Source organism: Artemia franciscana, chromosome 3, assembly GCF_032884065.1.
Source record: "Artemia franciscana chromosome 3, ASM3288406v1, whole genome shotgun sequence".
NCBI lineage: Eukaryota > Metazoa > Arthropoda > Branchiopoda > Anostraca > Artemiidae > Artemia > Artemia franciscana.
The window spans coordinates 5,692,747-5,717,508 of NC_088865.1; the positions used below are offsets into that span (position 1 = coordinate 5,692,747).

The window sequence follows — 24,762 nt, forward strand, 5'->3', positions numbered from 1 at the left end:
ATCCCCTAAATAATATCTTAAAAAATATAACAATTTGTTCAATAATCCACAGTTCTACGACTGTTTATTTTAATTATGAGATGCCTTTTTTCCAACCAACGAGCAAAAAATTATTTGTCACTTGGCAATTACTAAGTAGTTAATTTAGCTTCTAACATATGTTATCCAATTAGAGAGTTAATGATTAAACAACATTATATGATTCGTCATTCACTTTTAATTAACAATTCTGACTAGTTTATGACTGTGATGATTTGTTATTCAAGATCTGTTGATGATATACACAATCCAGTTGCAGTTTGCAGTTTTGTTCATTCACAAAAATAAATGCACAAATAAATAAAAAAGATATGTGGTTTTTATTAAAGTAAAAAATCAAAACACAAATGATATGATCCAAAAATTAAATTAAGAAAAGGGGGGAAAGGTCCCTTAGCGTTTAACATATAATGAAAGAGTTAATGATTAAACAAGATTATATGATTCGTCTTTCACTTTTAATTAAGTATTCTGACTAGTTTGTGACTTGTGATAAATTGTAATTCAAGATATATTGATACTAGAAACATTCCAGTTGCCGTTTTACAATTTTGCTTACTTACAAAAAAACACAAATAAACAAATAAAAAGGATAAATAAATAAAAAATTCAATTAAGAAAAGGGCCCCTGCTATACAAGTAAGATGATGAGACTTTAGTCTTTCCCTGCAGGTTTTTTTATGGAAAGGTCTAAATTAATTATAATAAAGTCGATTTTATAATCATTAATTATTATTATATAATTAATAATAAAAAATAAAAATAATAAAAAATTAATAATTTGAATAAGAAATGACAAGAAATTTGAAACAGATTTCAAGGGGGTGCCCGGAGGTGTTTTATCTCGTACCTACATGTACCTTCCAACACTCAAAAACCAAAATCTTTGATATTTTGCACTAGTTCCTCATCTTTCTTTTGTGTATTTAGCTCTTTTTTTGCACGAAAATTCTCGTATATATGCCGGGCTATTGCCTGTTTGAATAACGCTATAAACCTTGTTTTATTGCCTACAAAAGTATTCTTATAACTTACAATATCTTGATAGCCTATGGGGAGAAATAGGTAACTAGGCCTACATCTTTACACTTAGGGAACAAATAGATATTTAATAATATTCTGTTAGTTAATTTTGTTAAATATTAACAGAAAAGACGGTCTAAGATAATAGTAAGCGATAGCAATTTCATTTTAAAGGGAGATGAAGTGAAATGTAAACGTGTTTCTAAAAAACAGCATATTGTTTCAGGGCGTGTCTGCCAGACTCTGTTTTCGTTGCAAAAACCAGAAACTAATCTTTAATTGGTTATTTATAGACTTTTATTTTTTTGAATCGCTAAACTTTCTTATCAGTTTGCCAGGAGCTTGTTTTCATTGATTAAAAAATATAAAAAAACGTAAAAAAACACTTTGAAAGTAAAAATAAACAACAGTTAGCTTAAATATGAGGATTTTGCACCCTTTGCACCAAAGCTTTTCTTTCTGTTTACAGAAAACTCATTAGAATGCATTAAGTCATATTATTAGATTCGCCTCTCAGTTCCTGCTCCAGGAGCAGGAGCAATCTCGGAGCTCCTGGAGGAAACGTTAAGAAGAACAAAAAAAAGAGGTAGAACTTGTTCTACCTTTTTTCACGGAGCAGCTGGCAGTAAAAAAAAGTCTTGGAGATCATCGATAACAGATTAGATAAAAACACTTAATTCCTGTTGAAAAAAACCTCTATTTTCGCTGCCAAACATTAACTTATCTTTCGTTGTTTATTTTTTTGGCTTTTATTTTTGACTGTTCCAAAGTTTCTTATCAACCCATCTAGAGCCCTTTTTCATTCATTAAACTTTTTTTCATATAAAAGCTAAGAACCAAACAACAGAAATAGACCTCAAATGGAAGGAGATCCATCCACGTTAAAACCTATCTTTTTCTTTGCTGAAAACTTACTAAAATGCGAAAAAACAGAGTCAATGGGTAATCGCAACTGTGTGTATATTGTATTTAATAAAAACAGTTTTTTTTTAAATTGAAAGTAAGGAGCGACACTAAAACTTAAAATGAATATAAATTATTCCGTATATGAATGGGGCTGTCCCCTCCTCAGCACCTCACTCTTTACGCTAAAGTTTTTATTGTTTTAAAAAGTAGAGGTGGGAGAAAGAGGCAAACCTTAGCGTCAAGAGTGAGGCACTGAAGAGGGGACTGCCCCTTTCAAATACGGAATAATTGCTGTTCGTTTTAAGCTTTAATATCTTCCTTACTTTCAGTTAAAAAACTGTTTTTTTTCTATTTAATTTCTGAATGCTTCTAACTAATGCAGATTTTGAATTTGGCTCACATGTAAATGAATAACTCAAACGAAATTTGCGTATTAATTTTACTTTTTTTTGCTGAATGGCTTTCTCAAAATTTTGATCGGATGATTTTGAAAAAAAGGGTGTGGAGGGACCCTAGTTACCCTTAAGTTTTTTTTGGTCACCTAAAAAGGGCACTAGAACTTTTAATTTTATTTATGAACGATTTTATTACTATTAAATATACGCAACTGACGAATTAACTTACGTATAGAAATTCTATATTCGTTTTTTTTTTTATTACGTATATGAGGTGGTTTGCCCGCTTTTCAATACTTCGCTCTTTACGCTAATATTCGAATTTTGTTCCAATTCTGTAAGAATGACCCTTGAATCACAAAGGTTAAATTAGAATAAATAGTTATTATGAAAGTACTAAAAAAAAACTTCCGCGTAAAATGCCAGGCATTGACGAGGGGGCAAACCTCCTCACATGTAATAATTCCTGTTCGTGTTCATATAATGCTGTGAAATCCAGTGCCTCCGTCATGGAAAATCTCCATGAAAAATTCCTCCATGGAAAGATCGTCCCACGTTACCTTCTCATCCGACTCCCCCCTCCACCACCAGAAAATATCTCCTCCGATAACGTCTGGGTACTTCCTAATAACCAATACTATATGTAAGCAATGGGCAAAGTTCACAACTTGCAGCCCTTACCCAGGGGAGTGTGGGGGATTACGTCATCCTCAAAGACATGTTTTTTGGATTTCTTTCGACTACGCTGAAAAAAATGTCTGCCTCTAAATTCTGACCGGGTGACCTTGGGAAGAATGAGCGTGGGAGGGGGCCTAATTGCCTTTCAATTCTTTTTATTTCTTAAAGAGGAACTAGAACTCTTGATTATCTTTCGAATAAGCTGTCTCACGATATTCTAGGACCACTGGGTCGATAAGAACACTCCTGGAAAAAAAAAACAAATAAATAAGCACGCATCCGTGAAGTTTCTTCTGGCAAAAAGTACAAAATTCCACATTTGCAGATAAGAGCTTGATACCTCTACAGTATGGTTCTCTCATACGCTGAATCTTTTGGCGTGATCAAACAGTTCGTGGTAACGAATCAAACAGTTCGTGGTAACGAACTGTAGTAAGGAGCGACCCGGCTCAATAGTAGCCAAAACTCTAAAAAATTGAACTTTGATATCAATAGCCACATCAAAAGAATCGTATTTTAATGCTGAATTTAAATATATAAGTTTCATCAAGTTTAGTCTTACCTATCAAAAGTTAAGAGCCTGAGAAAATTTGCCTTATTTAGGAAAATAGGGGGAAACACCCCCTAAAAGTGGTAGGATCTTAACGAAAATGACACCATCAGATTCAGCGTATCAGAGAACCCTTCTGTAGAAGTTTCAAGCTCCTACATACAAAAATGTGGAATTTTGTATTTTTTGCCAGAAGACAAATCACGGGTGCGTGTTTATTTTTTTTTTTATTTATTTATTTTTTTTTCTTTTCCCCAGGGGTCATCGTATCGACCAAGTGGTCCTAGAATGTCGCAAGAGAGCTCATTCTAACGGAAATGAAAAGTTCTAGTGCCCTTTTTAAGTGACCCAAAAATTGGAGGGCATCTAGGCCCCCTCCCATGCTCATTTTTTTCCCAAAGTCAACGGATCAAAATTTTGAGATAGCCATTTTGTTCAGCATAATCGAAAACCAAAATAACTATGTCTTTGGGGATGGCTTACTCCCCCAGAGTCCCTGGGGGAGGGGCTGCAAGTTACAAACTTTGACCAGTGTTTACATATAGTAATGGTTATTGGGAAGTGTACAGACGTTTTTAGGGGGATTTTATTTTGTTTGGGGGTGGGGCTGAGGGGGGTGGGCTATGTTGGAGGATCTTTCCTTGGAGGAATCTGTCATGGGGAAGAAAAATTCAATGACAAGGGCGCAGGATTCTCTAGCATTACTATAAGAAAACAATGAAAAATAAACATGAAAACGTTTTTTCAAATGAAAGGAAGAAGTAGCATTGAAACTTAAAACGAACAGAGATTATTACGCATATGAGGGGTTCTAAAAATACTTTAGCATAAAGAGCGAGGTATTTAGGAGGAGATAAATACCTTGCTCTTTATGCTAAAGTATTTTTAGTAATTTCAACTATTTATTCTACGGCCTTTCTGATTCAGGGGTCATTCTTAAAGAATTGGGACAAAACTTACGATTTAGTGTAAAGAGCGAGGTATTAACGAGGGTGCAAACCCCCTCGTATACATAATAAAAATATAAGGTTATGAAAGTTCGTTACGTAAGTTAATTCTTAAGTTACGTATATTTTTTACCAATAAAAACGTTCATTAAAAATTAAAAGTTCTAGTTGCCTTTTTAAGTAACCGAAAAATTGGAGGGCAACTAGGCCTCCTTCTCCACCCCTTATTTCTCAAAATCGTCTGATCAAAACTAAGAGAAAGCCATTTAGCCAAAAAAAGAATTAATATACAAATTTCATTTTAATAATTTATGTGCGGAGAGCCAAAACCAAACATACATTAATTCAAAAACGTTCAGAAATTAAATAAAAAAAACTAATTTTTTTAGCTGAGAGTAAGGAGCGACATTAACACTTAAAACGAACAGAAATTACTCCGTATATGAAATGAGTTGTCCCCTCCACAATCCCTCGCTCTTTACGCTAAAGTTTGACACTTTGCCACAATTCTACTTTTTAAAACAATTAAAAGCTTTAGCGTAAAGAGCGAGGGATTGTGGAGGGGACAACTCATTTCATATACGGAGTAATTTCTGTTCGTTTTAAGTGTTAATGTCGCTCCTTACTTTCAGCTAAAAAAATTAGTTTTTTTTTTATTTATCAAACAGTTCGTGGTAACGAACTGTAGTAAGGAGCGAACCGGCTCAATAGTAACCAAAACTCTAAAAAATTGAATTTTGATATCAATAGCTACATCAAAAGAATAGCATTTTAATGCTGATTTTAAATATATAAGTTTCATCAAGTTTAGTTTTACCCATCAAAAGTTACGAGCCTGAGAAAATTTGCCTTATTTAGGAAAATATGACACCATCAGATTCAGCGTATCAGAGAACCCTACTGTAGAAGTTTCAAGCTCTTATCTACAAAAATGTGGAATTTTGTATTTTTTGCCAGAAGACAAATCACGGGTGCGTGTTTATTTGTTTTTTTTTTTTTTTTTTTTTTCTTTTCCCCAGGGGTCATCGTATCCACCAAGTGGTCCTAGAATGTTGCAAAAGGGCTCATTCTAATGGAAATGAAAAGTTCTAGTGCCCTTTTTAAGTGACCAAAAAAATTGGAGGGCATCTAGGCCCCCTCCCACGCTCATTTTTTTCCCAAAGTCAACGGATCAAAATTTTGAGATAGCCATTTTGTTCAACATAGTCGAAAACCATAAAAACTATGTCTTTGGGGATGACTTACTCCCCCACAATCCCTGGGGGAGGGGCTTCAAGTTGCAAACTTAGACCAGTGTTTACATATAGTAATGGTTATTGGGAAGTGTACAGACGTTTTCAGGGGGATTTTATTTTCCTTGGGGGTGGGGCTGAGGAGAGGGGGCTATGTTGGAGGATCTTTCCTTGGAGGAATCTGTCATGAGGGAAGAAAAATTCAATGAAAAGGGCGCAGGATTCTCAAGCATTACTATAAGAAAACAATGAAAAATAAACATGAAAACTTTTTTCAAATGAAAGGAAGAAGTAGCATTGAAACTTAAAACGAACAGAGATTATTACGCATATGAGGGGTTCTAAAAATACTTTAGCATAAAGAGCGAGGTATTTAGGAGGAGATAAATACCTTGCTCTTTATGCTAAAGTATTTTTAGTAATTTCAACTATTTATTCTACGGCCTTTCTGATTCAGGGGTCATTCTTAAAGAATTGGGACAAAACTTACGATTTAGTGTAAAGAGCGAGGTATTAACGAGGGTACAAACCCCCTCGTATACATATTAAAAATATAAGGTTATAAAAGTTTGTTACGTAAGTTAATTGTTAAGTTACGTATATTTTTTACTAATAAAAACGTTCTTTAAATATTAAAAGTTCTAGTTGCCTTTTTAAGTAACCGAAAAATTGGAGGGCAACTAGGCCTCCTTCTCCAACCCTTATTTCTCAAAATCGTCTGATCAAAACTAAGAGAAAGCCATTTAGCCAAAAAAAGAATTAATATACAAATTTCATTTTAATAATTTATGTGCGGAGAGCCAAAACCAAACATGCATTAATTCAAAAACGTTCAGAAATTAAATAAAAAAAAACTAATTTTTTTAGCTGAGAGTAAGGAGCGACATTAACACTTAAAACGAACAGAAATTACTCCGTATATGAAATGAGTTGTCCCCTCCACAATCCCTCGCTCTTTACGCTAAAGTTTGACTCTTTGCCACAATTCTACTTTTTAAAACAATTAAAAACTTTAGCGTAAAGAGCGAGGGATTGCGGAGGGGACAACCCATTTCATATACGGAGTAATTTCTGTTCGTTTTAAGTTTTAATGTCGCTCCTTACTTTCAGCTAAAAAAATTATTTTTTTTTATTTAATTTTCATTAAGATTCTACAGCTTGTAAGGGATATTTCCCTTTTTTCGAAAATAAGGCAAATACTTTCAGGCTCTTAACTTTTGACGGGTAAGACTAAACTTGATCAAACTTATAGATTTGAAATCAGTATAAAATCAGATTCTTTTGATGCATCTTTTGGTGTCATTTTTGGTGTCAAATTCCACATATTGGTGAATAGGAGCTTCAATTTTCTACATTAGGGTTCTCGATACGCTGAATTCGATGGGTGGCTTTTCTTTAACTTTAGGGATTGCTTCCCCCTTTTTTTTGAAAATCAGGCAAATTTTCTTATGATCGTAACTATTGATGGATAAGACTCAATTTAATGAATCTTATATTTGGAATCAGCATAATTAGCCAATTCTTTGATACATCTATTGATATCCGTTTTCTAGAATTTCGGTTACTATTGAGCAGGGTCACTCCACACTTACTGTTTATTACCAGAATCTGATTGAAAGACGTCAACTTATTTTCGACCAAGTTTATAGCCGTCAAGTCCAACACTCATCCTTCTAGCCAAGCCAAGCTTTTCAACGTTTAGAAGACAGGTCTAGGAATACATAAGAAAACCGGAAGAGCCTGGTCAAGTCTAATTTCAATGCTATTGGAGATTTTGAGAAGTTAAGTCATAGATGATCAGCCCAATGGAATCTATTCACAGAGCTGACAGGTAGCAAAAAAAAGCCCTCAAATATCCTTGATACCAGGTGATGATGAAACTCCTAATTAGCACGACAAAGAAAAAAAAATGCATTGCTACAGTTTTAGTGATATTACTTTATCTTTTTTGTTTCAATTTATTCTTTTTGTAAGATTTCTATCATTAAGATTGAGGAGGAGCCAGCGCAGCTATTTTGGTTTCAGGCTACTTGGTTTTGCAGTGAGTTGTTAGTAGTAGCAGTAGTTACTAGGATCCTGTTCTCGTAAATTTTAAAACTAGGAAATATTTGGGATTACGAGTTTTAAGTACTAAACAACGAAAAACATTAGTTTCTCTAGTATTCTAATTGCTCGTCTGTTCCATTTTATTCTGAACTAAAAAAAAAGCAAGCTGTATTTCGTAGTTTTCTGATTGGTTCCCTACTAGAAAATAAAGTTGCCTACATTTTGAAGAAACTAACTATTGTACTCCTTAAAGATCCTCCAAAAATTTATTTTATAAATTTAGTTTACAGAAGGCAAAGGAGACAGAACCTGGTCGCAGCAAAAACTGTTTGAGTACCCTTAACCAAAAAAAAGAGGATGACTTTCCCATACTTATGTGTCAGTCATCGTGTTTTAATACTACTACTGGTTGTGACATGTTTTGTAGGCTTGATATTTTATAACTCAACATTATAAAGGGAGTCACATAACCTTACCGGGTTTTAGTGCGCTGTTGCATTTACGCATTAAAACTAACTAATATATTGAGCTACTAAAAGGAAAATAAAGCCTGAATGATTCGTCTTTACGGAATTTTCAGCCAGTAAGAAGAGCGACCACTTTGGAGTCAAATGATTTCTTTGAAATAAACCCTATGTTTCTCTATCTTTTAACTACTTCATCGTAATCCAAATTGAGACAATATTACCTCCAATTAGCCAAGAAAAACTAGCCCTCCTCCTCTTTCTTTTTTTCTATTAACTATACCTTCATTCTTCTCCGTTTGGAGATAAAAATACAGAAAATCCGAGAGTGAATCCTTACTTTGAGACTGCTATGAGGTTATTTCGATTTTCACGCAGGCAATTTTTTCTGAAACTTTTAATTTTGTCTATGAATTAATTCAGTACAATAAATCAACGATATGTCAACATTATGTCAAGAAAAACATTAAACAAACTGGAAAAAAATGAACCTTCCTGTGACAACTTAAAGGTCCTTTTTTATTCAATAACATTTGTTGCTAGGTTTCTATCAAACAGTTACAAACTGTGAGTATGGAACAACTCTGCCTAAAGTAATTGAAAATCTAAAAAAATACAATTTTTATAACAATAGGCAAATAAAAAAAAATTGACTTTTCGTGCTGATTCCGAATAGCCGGAGAAAATTTATAGCCACATAGCCTGATTTAAAAAAAAAATGGGGGGTTTCGCCGCCAATTTCATTCCTAATGAAAATCACACCATCACATTAAGCGTATCAGTGTGTGTGTGTGATATGGGTGTTGTGTGTGTGTCTATATGTGTTTATATATTCGTTTGTTTTGTTTGGGATTGCCATCTTCGGTAACTCTCATTCCATCACCAGTCTTTAGATCCTAAAACAATTGTGTATCGTTACACAACGGGTACCTGAAGTCTGAAGCCAAGTGCGTTTCTCGCTGTATATTTAGTATATTTCGTTACATCTGTGAAGTTTTCGGATAGTAAATCCAGTTTTTCACGAAGATGTTTTGATTGTTTTGGAGTGTAGGTAAGGTGATTCTGATTCTTAGGTTAGGGATCGAGGCTGAATACATTTATTACCGGTCCTCACAAAAAAAAAATAGGCTACTGGTTTTCTTTTTCTTTTTTTAAATATAGGAATATCTTCCAATAGCCTCTGCTGTAAAAACTAAAGGCCTATTCTTAATTGAATTTTATAAATAATGAAAATTTACTAGCACTAATTTTAGTCAATGGGGTTTTTCTTAGATTTTTCCAATTGGCTGAAATACGTTACAAGCAATGCTTCTTGGCTTGACTTAACGCTGTCTAAATTTTGGTATTATTAAAATATCACCGCGAATGGGCCTTAATTGGACAAAGTTAATTAATAAGTCCCATGATTTGCGCACACTGAGCTAAAGAAGGAGGCTGACTATTCTCCTCCCTCTCATTTAACTAATTAAATTTGCAATGTTTCTTCCTTAATGACTTTTCAAAAAATTTCATTGAATGATCTGAAAACCCTAGTTTTTTGTAAGGCAATTATTATATTACCACTTTCGAATTTTTTCCTTTGCATAGTTTAATGTGTGGCATACGAGGCAAGAGATTGCTGACAAAGTGAAATTTTTTTTTAGATTTTAGCCTTTTTGGTTTCTTGTTCCTAGTGTCATTTTCTATTCCTAGAATTTTCCTTTTAATTCAATTTATTGCTTCAGTGCTTTCCTCTTTTGCTCTATGGGAAGTATCTATCCCTGAAAAATCAAGTGTGTGGAAATCGAGAAAACCTTCCAAAATTCTAAAAGAAGGAAATCTGTACAAGATTTAATACATGCTATCTTCCAACACAGGTTCAAGAATGAATATATAGATTAACAGTAAAGAAAAGAGAAGAAAGGACAAATTAACAAAGAAAAAGAAAAATTCAACAAAGAAAAAAGGAACCTTTTTTCTTTTACTAATTTAATCGAGTATAGAATTGTTTCACTTTTGAAAAATACTGAATTATCTTATACGGAAAAATCACATGTATGGAAACTGAGAAAGCTCGCAGAACCTCAAAAGAATGGAAGTTGATTGAAAAACGAAGAAAAGAAAAAATAATTAAGTAACTAAATGAGGGTAAATTTCTACCAGTAAAAAAATAAATAAAATAAAACCAAAAAACGAAGAAAAGAAACAGACATATCAGCAAAGACATCTACTAAACCGTCCTCGGCAACCAGAATAGAAAGAAAGGAATCACTCTTGGATTTCATTCATTTTGTATTTCAGAACAAGTTTAGTATATTTTATATTTCAGTAAAAAAAAAGTTATTAGTCAACAATAAGATAGAAAGAAAAGATAAACCAGACCTTTTTAGTTTTTTTTTCAATTAGATGTAATATCGTCTCGATTTGATTTGGAAAAAAAAATACATTTATCGTTATACATACAAAATGAAAAGATTAAAAAAAAAACATTTAGAATAGTTTAAAAGCAAAATTATTTATTGAAAAATAAAAACGATCTACAGCTCATTATTTACAATCTTGACAAGTCTGCATGAGTTTGAATGGATATGGTACCGTGAATGTCCGAAATAGGTGAATGTCGACATTCATTGCCTAATGTCCGAAATAGCTTTTTTCTCCTTGGATTTAGTCAGCGTCCCAGTCAACTTTTCAGTTTTATGCAAGGTTTTATGGTGACAGGTTAGGTTAAGTCGAGTTTTTAACCCGTTTTTGAAATGTATAACCTAATTTAACCTAACCTAACTTTAATAAAGCTTGCGTAAGACAGAAAAGAGGATTCGCAAAGCTAATCAAATTCAAACAGAGAAAAACGAATTTCGGACATTTACCGGTAAATATCGACATTAACCAGATTTCGAACATTCACAGTAACAAACAAAGGTCATAAAAAAACTCACAAGCGTCTATAAATTTGCTAAATGTAAATAGTACGTACCAAAAACTTACTTAATGAGACTAAATCAAAAGAAGAGTCAACGAAAATAAACATAATTGTCTGTAAAACATAGTATAATTATATTTTATCGTGTATTATAAAATGTCATAGTATAATGTAACTACAGATAGCCAATCAAGTTTATTCATGTGAGTCATTCATCTACTCATGACGGTCCAAAGGCAGTTCTATAGCAAAATCTTGAGGGGGGGAATGTGACAATGGCGTCAATAGCTTACCAAATTGACAAGTTATTTTAAGAAAATAGTGAAAACACAAAAAAAAACACGAAATAAGGGTACCAAAAGAAACCTTGGGGGGAGGGTTCTTCCCAGCCCACTACTTGATCTACCACTGTAACGGTTTGACTGACCGTATGCCCAACAACAAGATATAGAAAAATGTGGTTTTACCCTTGTTTCTAGGGCTATAATGAAAAAGGTTGATATGGCTAGGACACATTATACGAATGAATAATGACGGACTGAAAGGGATTTTTCTCTATGATCATCAATCTGGGGCAATGTCGAAAGCAAGTGTCCCCAAAGGGAAGAAAAGAGGTTATAAGGAAGGATTTAAAGACACTCGGAACTTCTTTGGAGGGGGTAAAGAGTGAAACCTCAAACAGGTTGGGATGGAGAAGGAGCGCGTGCAGCATTGAGCTTTGGCGATTTGGCGCTGCAGTGAGTTCTTAGTATTAGTAGCAGCAGTATTTTATCTACAGTTTACTCAGAGAAGTGAAGTACTTTATTGAAGTTACCAGCATTTGAAGTTATTTGAAGTTACCAGCATCATTCCTCTGTCCAACCCTGAAACAATTACCCAAACTGATAACATAATATGTGGACGTCCCCTAGTGTGTTTTGTTATACCCCAAGACCCTAAACAGTAAGAAATACCAAAGCAAGTTTGCAAGCAGCATATTTTGCAAGAGGAAATAATTTATAATGAGCATTGCTAAATTATAACTATGATTATGATTATTTTACGAAAACAGAGTTTGTCATTTTGAAGTTTAAAAATTTTGTAAAGAACAAATTGTTTTTATTTTGATAAGGAATATAATAATATCTTAGAGCGATAACAGATATTTAATATTAGAAAAAAATGACTCCAAAACCAAATACACTTAAAAACTACAAAAGCTTAGTATATAACCATAAAATGCTTTTTTGCTAAGCCATTTCTTACATAATTTTTTACAATTAATTTCATTCAATTATAATTTATTACACTGTTGGCTATTGTATTTATTATATTTTACAATTTCGTTGCAAAATAGAAAAACTTTTTTACTGATCAAATAAGAAGTTGATGGTGCCTTGGTCAGCTCTTTATGGTTTATTTTTTCCTTCGTTATTTTTATGTCTCAAAATATAAGTGTATACAATATAAAAGACAAATTTAATGCAAAAGTTTTTTACGACTAATGATGTTGGCACAAGGACGTATTGTTAAAAAATCGATTTAAAATTTACTTTAATTAGAAAAATTAAATGCGTAACCACTCCAGATAATGCTCAAACAATGCAAATGTGTCCTATTTGGTAACACAGGCCTGTTTCTTTAATCTGGTCGATTAATTACCATTTTTGCCACCAGTTTTATTAATGGTTGATTATCTGCTCGCCCGTTGCAATGCTATTACTTATATAGCAATTAAATATAGCAATTACTTATAAGCAATTTAATATAGCAACTAAATTTTGCTCAAAATTCAATCATTGCAAACACATTTCAGCATTAGCGCAGTCCAACTAAAACACTCATTTAAATCCAAGTATAAAAAGGTTCGTAGTAACAAAGTGTAAGTAAGGAGTGACTCAGCTCAATAATAACCAAAACTCCAAGAAACAGATATCAAAAAATGTATCAAAAGAATTGGCCAATTATGCTGATTTCAAATATATAAGCTTCATTAAATTTAGTCTTACCCATCAAAATATACGAGTCTGAGAAGATTTGCTTGATTTTGAAAAAAGGGGGGAAACACATTAAAAGCTTAAAAAAAATCCCACCATCAGATTCAGTGTATCAGAGAACCCAATTGTAGAAATTTCAAGCTCCTATATACAAATATGTAGAATTTCGTATCTCTTGCCACAAGAAAAATAACAGATGATTGTTAATTTTTTTTCCAGGGGTGACCGTATCAAAATAATGGTCCTAGAAGATTGGAAGATGTTGCATTCGAATGGAAATTAAAAGTTCTAGTGCCCATTTTAAGTGACCAAAAAGATTGGAGGTGAAGTAGCCAGAGAGCATGGAAATGGAATTTTAGGTGAGCATAGAATTGTTCGGAGAGAATTTTACTGGGGCGGGGTACTTCAAGTGAGAAAAAATATCCATAGGCGAGTTTCACGAGAGGGGAGGGAATCTTTCATGGAGTTTAAACCAGATTTACCAGTATCATTTAAAAAACGATATAAAGAGATATAAAAAAACAATTTTTTCAACTGAAAGTATGGAGCAACATTAAAACTCAAAACAAACAAAAATTGGTCCGAATATGAAGGGGTTGCCCCCTCCTCAATACCTTGCTCTTTATTTTTCAGTTGAAACTTTTTAATATAATACCTACGCATGTTGCATTAAAAATGTACTTCGGTGATCAAGATCCATGAAGTCCTTGGTAAGCTTTGTGTAAGCTCTACTAAGTCCTTTGCAAAAACGCTCTTCTTTAGTGAAAAAAAAGTCCTTGAAAAAAGCTATGGAGAAAAATATCTTTGGCAAGCTTATGGAAAGAAAAATAATTTTTTAAACAGTTGTAAGAAGCGCTAAATTTCTTCAAGAACTAAATTTCCAATATTTTGGAAAAACAAAAAGGATTGTGTCTTTTTGCCTATTTAAGCAAAAAGGTCACAGAATTTAACAAGTGCAAATACATTTTAGTATTAGTACAGTACAATTTGTTGCGATCGCTCCTAAGATTGAAGACTAAGGGCAAGAAGGCATTTTTCTTATTTTGAGTCGAGATTTTTCTTAGCTAAATATTTTGAATATTTTCATTCAATGCCCTAACAGTTCATCATTTAGGCATTCAAACTATTCATCCACCTAAAAAAGTGAAAGCTAGCATTTTGTATATTATAGGTATATAACACCGTAATACTGACTTCTTTACAAAACTAGAAATTTCATCTTTCAGGAGACAAAAGCTCAAGAACAAATCGTTTCGACTTATGTAGTTCTGTGACCTAATGACCCATGAAGACGTCAAATCTGGCTTCTTCATTTAAAATGAAACGCCTCAGGGCACTAATATTCCTGACACTCGATAGATACCTTGGAACTAGAAATACCTTGAATAATACGACCAAACAGTTAAAAACTGTTTCTAATGCTTACACTAGATTTTAAAGCATAAAAAACAACTTGAATTGTATCATTCAAAGGTCAAATTTTGAAGGAAGTATCCGTTCCCCTTTTGCTGTTTCTTGCCCTAAGTAACCAGAGAGACAGCACTACTGCTCATTTAAAATGGATAGGCCTTCAAAGCTTTAAACCACATCTTGGCATCGATGATGCTGACGCTTGGTATATCCTGTGGAACTACAAGTACCATGACTCAAATGACCGAAATATTTGTAGCCATTTCCATCTGACATAATATAGTTATAATAACTAAGTCTCGGATCCCCCCGAAAAATCATTTTAATGTTAAACAAGAGCTAAGAGCTCATATGGCACTTGTGACGAGGCAAGAAGAGCTAAGAGCCAAGAGATTATATGGTATGACTTAGACTTACTTAGACTTAGGTCCTCCCACGCCTGAGGGCGCATAAGGCAGCAACAGTGGTTCGCCACGACGACCTGTCCTGAGCCTTCGACCAAAGCTCCTCCATCGAAGACCTCGCCAGCTTCGCCTCCTTCTCCAACATCCTGCCAACTGTCATTTTGGGTCTCCCTGACTTGCGGAGGCCGGGGGGGTATCCAACACCATATGTCATGAGGTAGCCTTCCATCACCCATTCGCACCATGTGCCCCCAATACATCCATCGTCGCTTTCTAATGGTATCAAGGATGGGGGTATGATTTGTTATGGTATAAATCTCATCACTTCTTATTCTCTCAGTCCAATGTAAATTCAAAATATATCTTAGGCAGTTATTATCGAATGCCCATAGTCGTTTTCCTAGTTGCGCAGTGATACTCCAAGTTTCACAAGTTTTAGCTTCTGGGAATATTTACTATTTCTCCAAACATTTCTGAGACAATTGAAGGCAGAGCCAGCCAATGCTATTCGACACAAAATTTCTCTTTCAGGATTGGCATCTTGCGTAAGAATGCTGCCTAGATATTTGAACTCTCTCACTACTTCAATTTCTTCATTGTTGACCAAAAGTCCCTCAGTTAAGTCAGGAATGACTGCATTTGACATTGATTTAGTCTTGTTAGCGTTTATGGAGAGTCCAACAGCATTTGCCACACGCTCAAGTTCATTTATATTGTGTTGTATATCTTCTGATTCGTGAGCGAAGAGTGCAATATCGTCTGCAAGAACACCATCATGGAGGGTTCTTAGTGGGTTTAATTGTAGACCCTCACTGAAGCTACATCCACGAAGCACAAAATCTATGACTATGGCAAATAACAGTGGCGATAGAATGCAGCCCTGCCTTACACCCGACTGAACGATAAACCAGTCCGTTAGACCACCCTCGGTTTGTACTGCATACTTAATATCGAGGTAAAGCGCTTTAATTATATTTACAATTTTAATCGGGATCCCGTAATGTATTAAGATTTTCCACATGGTCTCGCGGTGTATCGAGTCGAAGGCCTTGAGAAAGTCAATAAATACTACAAGTAATTGAACCTGCCATTCGTTAGATTCTTCGAGCAGGATTCTCAGGCTAAATATTAGGTCACAACACGATCTGTTTTGGCGGAATCCATGTTGTTCATCTCTCAGAACTTTCTCCACTTTACTTTGAATTCTATTGAGAATAATTTGGCACAAAACCTTGCTGCCTACTAATTGTAAAGCGATACCTCTCCAATTGTCACATTTAGTCTTTTGTCCTTTTTTGAAGAGTTTTATAATTACTGCCTTTGACCATTCACTCGGGACTTTTTCATCTTCCCAAATACGTGACAAAAGTTCAAACATGGGCACTGCTAGGGCGTTTCTACCACATTTCAACAGTTCTGGGGGTATGCCATCGTTACCGGCTGCCTTTCCGTTTTTCAAAGTCATTAGAGCATCTTTTACTTCACTCAGCAAGAGAGGTCCGGAATTTATTCCAAGATCAAACAGTGTTTCTTCAGGGATATTTAAAAAAGTCGTGGGAGGCACCTGATTTAATACCTCGGTGAAGTGTTCCATCCAACGTCGGTTTATGTCATCCGTCTGGGTTAATAAGATGCCTTCTTTGTTTTCAACTTGAGTTGAAGAAGCCTTCGAAATACCCGCAAGCTCCTTCGTTATAGTGTACACAGTACGACTATCTCCTCGCCTGGCGGCTACTTCAGCCTGATCAGCCATAGTTTCGAGGAACACCCTCTTATCATTCCTTGTCCGTGTTTTGACTTGTTTATTGAGACGCTTATACTGCGCTTTTAAATCATCATGATATTCTCTAGCGCATGTCCTATTATGCTCATGTCTATCTACGAGAATTTTGGCTTCTGCCCTTTGATCAATGATATCCCAGGTACTTTCAGATATCCACTGCTCTTTCTTCTTCCTGTTATATCCCACAACTTCTTGTGCCACTTCTTTCAGGGACTCGACGATCTTTTCCCATTGATTATCAATTGACAACTCGTCCCTTAGCATGGAAAATTTATTTGACAAAGTAGATGTATACTTTTGTAATACATAAGGGTCCTGCAGCTTTCTTACATTAAACCTTTTTACTGACCGCTGGGGCTTTATGACAGTTTTCAGTTTCAGCTTAAACTTAGCAACAGCAAGTTGATGGTCGGAATAGCAGTCGGCACCTCGAAAGGTCCTAACATCCTCTAAACAACGTCACCTGTGCTTGGCAATTAAAATATGGTCTATTTCATTTCTTGTTACACCATCAGGCGAGTTCCAAGTATATTTATGTATTTGTTTATGAGGGAACCATGATGCGCCGACGATAAGTTCATGAGTCGCACAAAAGTCAATTAAACGTACGCCATTATCATTGATTTCCCCCAGTCCATGCCTACCAAGGATACCTGGGGCATAGGAGGCATCACTTCAAACTTTAGCGTTAAAGTCCCCACACAAAGTCACAATATCATGCCGATGCGCTTTAGCAACAACATTTGACAACACGCGATAAAAATCATCCTTTGTCTGATCAACGGTATCATTGGTTGGGGCATACACAACAATAACTGTCAATTTGGCCTGAGAAGTGGCAAAGCGAGCCCGAAGGATTCGCTCGTTAATAGGTTCCCAGTCCACTAGGCATTTTTTGGCCCGACTACTTAATGCCATTCCAACACCTGCCTCTTTTCTAGTTTCAAGTCCAGAATACAAAATATGGTATGTTTCACTATTCAAAGTACCAAAACCGGTAAGTCTGGTCTCAGAGAGTCCATAAGTCAATACGGAACTTATCAAGGGTCCTCATAACACTGTTGAGTTTTCCTGGCTGTGTTTCTTGATTAACTGTTCTAACATTCCAGTATCCAATACGAAAACACTCGGTCGTTTTCAAGAATCCTGTCCGGGGGCGTGCGTTAGTCATCATCGAAGAAGAAGTCAATCCGAGGCTATCTATTGCTGTTTCTTGAGTAATCAGTTTTACGGTGGTGTTTTACTTTATCAAGTAAAACTGTACGGTCAGTTTTACTTTATCAAGTCAATTTGTGCAGCTCCCTGACACGCCTACCAATTTTCATCGTCCTAGCACGTCCAGAAGCACAAAACTCGTCAAACCACTGAACCCCTCCCCCCAACTCTCCCAAAGAGAGCGAATCCATTACGGTTCCGTCAATCAAGTATCAAGGACATTTGCTTATTCTATCCACCAAGCTTCATCCCGATTCCTCCACTCCAAGTGTTTTCCAAGATTTTCCCCTCCAACTCCCCCAATGTCAAAAGATCTGGTCGGGATTTGAAATAAGAACTCTGAGACATGAATTCCTTCTAAACATCAAATTTCATTAAGATCCGATCACCTATTCGTAAGATAAAAATACCCCAATTTTCACGTTTTCCAAGAATTCTGGTTTCCCCCTCCAACTCCCTCCAATGTCATAGGATCTGGTCGGAATAAAAATTAGAGCTTAATGGCAAAAGATCCTTCTAAATATCAAATTTCATTAAGATCTGGTCACCCTTTCGTAAGTTACAAATACCTCAGTTTTCAAAATTACCCCCGACTCCACCAAAGAGAGCTGATCCGGTCCGGTTATGTCAGTCACGTATCTTAAACAGATTTTATTCTTCCCATCCAGTTTCATCCTGATCTCACCGCTTTAAGTATTTTCTTAGATTTCCAGTCCCCCCAAGAGCCCCCCCCCCAATTACACTGGATCCGGTTGAGATTTAAAATAAGAGATCTGAGTTACGAGGTCCTTCTAAATGTGAAGTTTCATGAAGATCCAATCACTCCTTCGTAAGTTAAAAATACGTCATTTTTTCTAATTTTTCCGAATTAACTCCCTCCCCCCAATAGAGCGGATCCGTTCCAATTATGTAAATCACGTATCTAAGACTTCTGCTTATTTTTCCCACCAAGTTCCATCCTGATCCCGCCAATCTAAGTGTTTTCCATTATTTTAGGTTCCCCCACCCCAGCTCCTCCAATGTCACCAGATCTGGTCAGGATTTAAAATAAGAGGTTTGATACACGATATCCTTCTAAATATCAAATTTCATTGAGATCCGATCACCCGTTCGTATGTTAAAAACACCTCATTTTTTCTAATTTTTCAGAATTGACCCCCCCCCCCAACTACCCCAAAGAGAGCGGATCTGTTCCGGTTATGTCAATCATGTATCTAGGACTTGTGCTTATTTTTCCCACCAAGTTTCATCCCGATCCCTCCACTCTAACTGTTTTCCAAGATTTTAGGTTCCCCCCTCCCAACTCCCCCCCCCCCAATTTCACCAGATCCGGTCGGGATATAAAATAACAGCTCTGAGACACGATATCCTTCCAAACATCAACTTTCATTAAGATCTGATAAACCTTTCGCAAGTTAAAAATACTTCAATTTTTTTTCCGAATTAACGGGCCCCCACTTCCCCCCCCCAGATTGTCAAATCGGGAAAATGACTATTTCTAAATTAATCTGGTCTGGTTCCTGATACGCCTGCCAAATTTCATCGTCCTAGCTTACCTGGAAGTGCCTAAAGTAGCAAAACCGGGACCGACAGACAGACCGACAGAATTTGCGATTGCTATATGTCGCTTGGTTAATACCAAGTGCCATAAAAAAAAGAAGCGAAAGGTAATCAATTGCTTAATTTTCATATTTTGTTTCCACAGAAGACTTTTGTTAAAACAGAGTATCCAACTTCATTAACTAGGAATATATGTTTAAATCATGGTTGCAACTACAGCAGCAATCAGCTAGAAAGTGAACCACACCCCATAGCACAGTAGAGATATCTGGATAGTACGATTATCCTAAAATATGTCTGTCACCTAGAGTCTCGGCGCGTATAAAAGCTCCTCCCATTTTCTTTGTTTAAGCGATTCATTTCATTCTATGTGTCCCGGTTACTCGATTAATTTAAAAAAATGGTACAAACCTGTATTTCTTATGATTGCAAATGTAGAAAGAGAGAGGGTGAGCCGGCGAAGTCGTTCGCTGTTGTCCCATCTCACAGGTATGGCTTATGACTTGACTGAGGGCAGATCCAGGACTTCTAAAAGGAGGGTTCAGATTAAATTTTAGCAAATGTGGAAACTTCCAGTGCTAACTACTGATCAACGGCGAAACACAGAAATAGCCGAAATTTCATAAATAGTGGGAAGGGATCCTCAAAGTGGTGGAACTATTTGAAACTTGCCAAAAAGGTTTACACCAAATATGACCTTATAATTTTAGCACACATTATTTATTAATTTTCATAACAATCTTGGGTTTTAGATAGTAATATTGCGCCATGGAGCATTAAAAGCTTTTCTTCTTGGCAGGGAAAAATATTCCCTAGAATTTTCCCTATTTTATTTTCTTTTTTTGTGGCCTCTTTTTTTTACTATAGTTTCATTGAAAGTAAAATGTTCAGTATAAATTCAATTCAAATATTAGAATTACGGCAGAAAAAGGTGGACGCTGATTGAATTTTGAGTTTAAAAAGTGTCATTTTGAAGCACTTGCACTTGTACCTAAATACAAAACTTTTCTTAGTTCTTATTATTTGGCACTGAAGCAAAATTTGCGAAATATTTGCTCAAAGTACGTAAATTGTTCAATATATACTTGAACAATATATATATATATATATATCTATGTATATATAAATAAGTTGTCTGTCTGTCTGTCGAGTGACGTGATGTTTGTCCGCATATGACGTCTGAATTATTTCATGATATACCAATTCAAAAACGAATGTATTCAAGCCGATGTAGCTGAGTTGGTAACGCGTTATGTTCCAGGTTCTAGGTTCGAGAGGTTCCAAGCATTAATACAAAAGAAGAAAAAAACTAAAAAAAGGTAAAAACTACAAAAAAAACTAAAAAGAAAACAAAACTAAAAACTAATAAAAAAAAAACAAAAAGGCTAAAAAACTAAAAAAACTAAAAAAAAAATAAAAAAAAGGTAAAAAACTAAAAAAACTAAAAAAGAAAAAAAGAATCGCATTTTAATGCTGATTTTAAATATACAAGTTTCATCAAGATCAGTTATACCCATCAAAAGTTACGAGCCTGAAAAAAATTGCCTCATTTTAGAAAATAGGGGGAAACACCCCTTAAAAGTCATACAATCTTAACGAAAATCACAGCATCAGATTCAGCGTATCATAAAACCTTATTATAGAAGTTTCAAGCTCCTATCTACAAAAATGTGGAATTTCGCATTTTTTTGCTAGAAGAGAAATTACGGATGCGTGTTTAAATGTTTTTTTATTTTTTTTTTGTTTTTTTTTTGTTTTTTTCCCCAGGGGTGATCGTATCGACTGAGTGGTCCTAGAATCTTACAGGAAATTACTGAAATTACATATAGTAATGGTTACTGGGAAGTGTACAGACGTTTTCAGGGGGATTTTTTGGTTTAGGGGGGAGGGTTACGTGGGAGGATATTTCCATGGAGAGACTTCTCATAGTAAAAGAAAATTTCAATGAAGGGGGCGCAGGATTTTCTAGCTTTATTTGAAAAAACAATGAAAAAATAAATATGAAAAGTTTTTTCTACTGAAAGTAAAGATCAGCATTAAAACTTAAAACGAACAAAAATTATTACGCATATGAGGGGTTTACCTCCTCGTTATACCTCACTCTTTCCGCTAAAGTATTTTTAGTAATTTCAACTATTTATTCTACGGCCTTTGTGATTCAGAGGTCATTCTTAAGGAATTGGGACACAATCTAAGCTTTAGTGTAAAGAGCGAGGTATCGACGAGGGTTGAACCACCTCATATCTATATATATAAAAATAAGTTGTCTGTCTGTCTGTGGATGGATGGATGGATGTGTCAGGTGACGTCACCTGAAAAAACTGGATTAGGTGACGTCAAAACTGAAAAAACTAAAAAAAGGCAAAAACTACAAAAAAAACTAAAAACTAATAAAAAAAATAAAAAAGCTAAAAAACTAAAAAAAACTATAAAGGTAAAAACCAATAAAAAACTAAAAAAAAAACTGAAAAAACTAAAAAAAGGCAAAAACTACAAAAAAAAACTAAAAACTAATAAAAAAAGTAAAAAAGCTAAAAAACTAAAAAAACTAAAAAAACTAAAAAAAGGTAAAAAACTAAAAAAAATAAAAAATAAAAAAAAACTAAAAAAAAGGAAAAAACTGAAAAATAAGGTAAAATAAAGGTAAAAACCAATAAAAAACTAAAAAAAAAGGAAAAAACTAATAAATGACGACACTCAAAGAGAAAGCGACCAGGACAAAAGGAATGTTCGATTAGCAATCAACAAAGCACCGGGACACAGGGAGTATAAATGACGACCAGGACATAAGTAAAAAAAAAAAAACTATCTATATATATAAAAATAAGTTGTCTGTGGATCTGTGGATCGTGGATCAGGTGACGTCACCTGAAAAAACTGGATCAGGTGACGTCAAAACTGAAAAAACTAAAAAAAGGCAAAAACTACAAAAAAAACTAAAAACTAATAAAAAAAATAAAAAAGCTAAAAAACTAAAAAAACTAAAAAAAGGCAAAAACTACAAAAAAAACTAAAAACTAATAAAAAAGCTAAAAAACTAAAAAAACTAAAAAAAAGGCAAAAACTACAAAAAAACTAAAAACTAATAAAAAAAATAAAAAAGCTAAAAAACTAAAAAAACTAAAAAAACTAAAAAAAGGTAAAAAACTAAAAAAACTAAAAACTAAAAAAAAACTAAAAAAGGTAAAAACTAAAAGAACTAAAAAAGAAAAAAATAAATGACGACACTCAAAGAGAAAGCGACCAGGACAAAAGGAATGTTCGATTAGCAATCAACAAAGCACCGGGACACAGGGAGTATAAATGACGACCAGGACACAAGTAAAAAAAAAAATTAACAAAACTAAAAAGAAGGTAAAAACTACAAAAAAACTAAAAAGAAAAAAAAACTAAAAACTAATAAAAAAACTAAAAAATCTAAAAATCTAAATAAACTAAAAAAGAAAAAAAAAGGAAAAAAATAAAGGAGAAAAACAAAACTAAAAAACGAATGTATATACAGACCGGTACACCGGGATACAAATGACGACCGGGACACAGGGAATATAAATAACGACCGGGACACAGGGACACAACTACAACGGGGACACCGGGGGAAACAGGGGGATATAAATGACGACCGGGACAAAAAAACTAAAAAGAAATAAAAACTAAAAACTAATAAAAAAAACTAAAAAATCTAAAAATCTAAATAAGCTAAAAAAGAAAAAAAAAGGAAAAAAATAAAGGAGAAAAACAAAACTAAAAAACGAATGTATATACAGACCGGGACACCGGGATACAAATGATGACCGGGACCCGGGACACAGGGAATATAAATGACGACCGGGACACAGGGACACAACTACAACGGGGACACCGGGGGAAACAGGGGGATGTAAATGACGACCGGGACACCGGGACAGGGAATGGTCGATTAGCAATCACCATCAACAAAGCTCAAGGGCAATCATTAGAATCATGAGGTATAGATCTGAATACAGATTGTTTTCCCATGGACCATTATATGTTGCATGTTCAAGAGTCGGTAAACCTGACAATCTATTTATATGCAAAGACAATGGGACAGCAAAGAATGTTGTATATTCGCAAGTTTTACGTAGTTAAAACCATATATATATATATATATCTATATTCACAGGTGGGACATAGGGACACAACTACAATGGCGCGTAACTATTATGGCGCGTAACGACTTACGCGCGCGGGGGGGCTTGGGGGGGGCGCGAAGCGCCCCCACCAACTAGGTGTTGTGGTGGCGCGAAGCGCCACCCCAACAGCTAGTAAGCAATAAAAACATACGAATATAGAAGTTCGTTACGTAAGTTAATTCGTAAGTTACGTATATTTTTTACCAATGAAAACGTTTGTAAAAAATTAAGAGTTCTAGTTGCTTTTTCAAGTAGTCATAAACTTGGAGAGCAACTAGGCCTCCTCCTTTGCTTCTTTTTTCTCAAAATCTTGCGATTAATTGCAATTAATTAATATGCAAATTTCGTTTTAATTATTTATGTGCGGAGAGCCAAGATCAAAACATGCATTAATTCAAAGACGTCCAGAAATTAAATAAAAAAACAAAACAAAAACAAGTGTTTGTAACGGTAAGTAAGGTGCGACAATAAAACTTAAAACGAACAGAAATTACTCCGTATATGAAAGGGACTTCTCTTCCTTAACGCCCCGCTCTTTACGCTAAGGTTTCTTACTGTTTTGAAAAGTAGAGTTAAGAGAAAGGGTCAAACTTTAGCGTAAAGAGCGAGGCATTGAGGAGGAAAAGCCCCTTTCATATACGGAGTAATTTCTGTTCGTTTTAAGTTTTAATGTCGATCCTTACTTACCGTTACAAAAACTTGTTCTTTATTTAATTTAAGAATTAACGACGCTTCTTGACTACTATGGTCCCTGTGTCGGCCCTGCAGTACATTCCTGCAGCGTGATTGGATCTCTGGGTCCCGTATTACCAAGCTAAGGTCAAATCCACTGCGCCACCACAGGACACTAATAACTTGTCATAGACACAGCGGAATATTTAAACTTATGCCTCCTTTTAAAGCAAGTTATACTTACTTACACATAAAAACCTCAAATTGAGTTGGTACACCTCCCAGAACAACCCTTTAAATTGAATTGCTAGAGACACTCAATCTCGACACACTGCCCTTCCTCCGGTATCCGTCTGAAACAAAATAAGTTCCTTTACACTGATTAAAGACAACGCTACAATTAACAAAA

At 34.8% G+C, this 24,762-nt stretch overlaps 2 long non-coding RNA genes across 3 annotated transcripts in view; one reads left to right on the forward strand and one right to left on the reverse strand.

Moving 5' to 3' along the window:
• Positions 1-24,762, reverse strand: part of LOC136024802 (uncharacterized) — an 84,698-nt gene that overhangs the window by 58,346 nt on the left and 1,590 nt on the right. Inside the window, exons 1-2 of one of the 2 annotated variants that reach the window (XR_010616920.1) lie at positions 24,602-24,699; positions 19,942-20,058 (exon numbers count right to left, since the gene is read on the reverse strand). This is a non-coding gene — a long non-coding RNA (uncharacterized LOC136024802). Of the gene's footprint in view, positions 1-19,941; positions 20,059-24,601; positions 24,700-24,762 lie in introns of those variants that run through there. The other variant, XR_010616921.1, reaches the window with a different exon arrangement.
• The window catches only part of LOC136024804 (uncharacterized), a 62,276-nt gene that overhangs the window by 16,135 nt on the left and 21,379 nt on the right, over positions 1-24,762 (forward strand). The window contains exon 2 of the long non-coding RNA XR_010616925.1: positions 13,378-13,517. This is a non-coding gene — a long non-coding RNA (uncharacterized LOC136024804). The remainder of the gene's footprint in view (positions 1-13,377; positions 13,518-24,762) is intronic.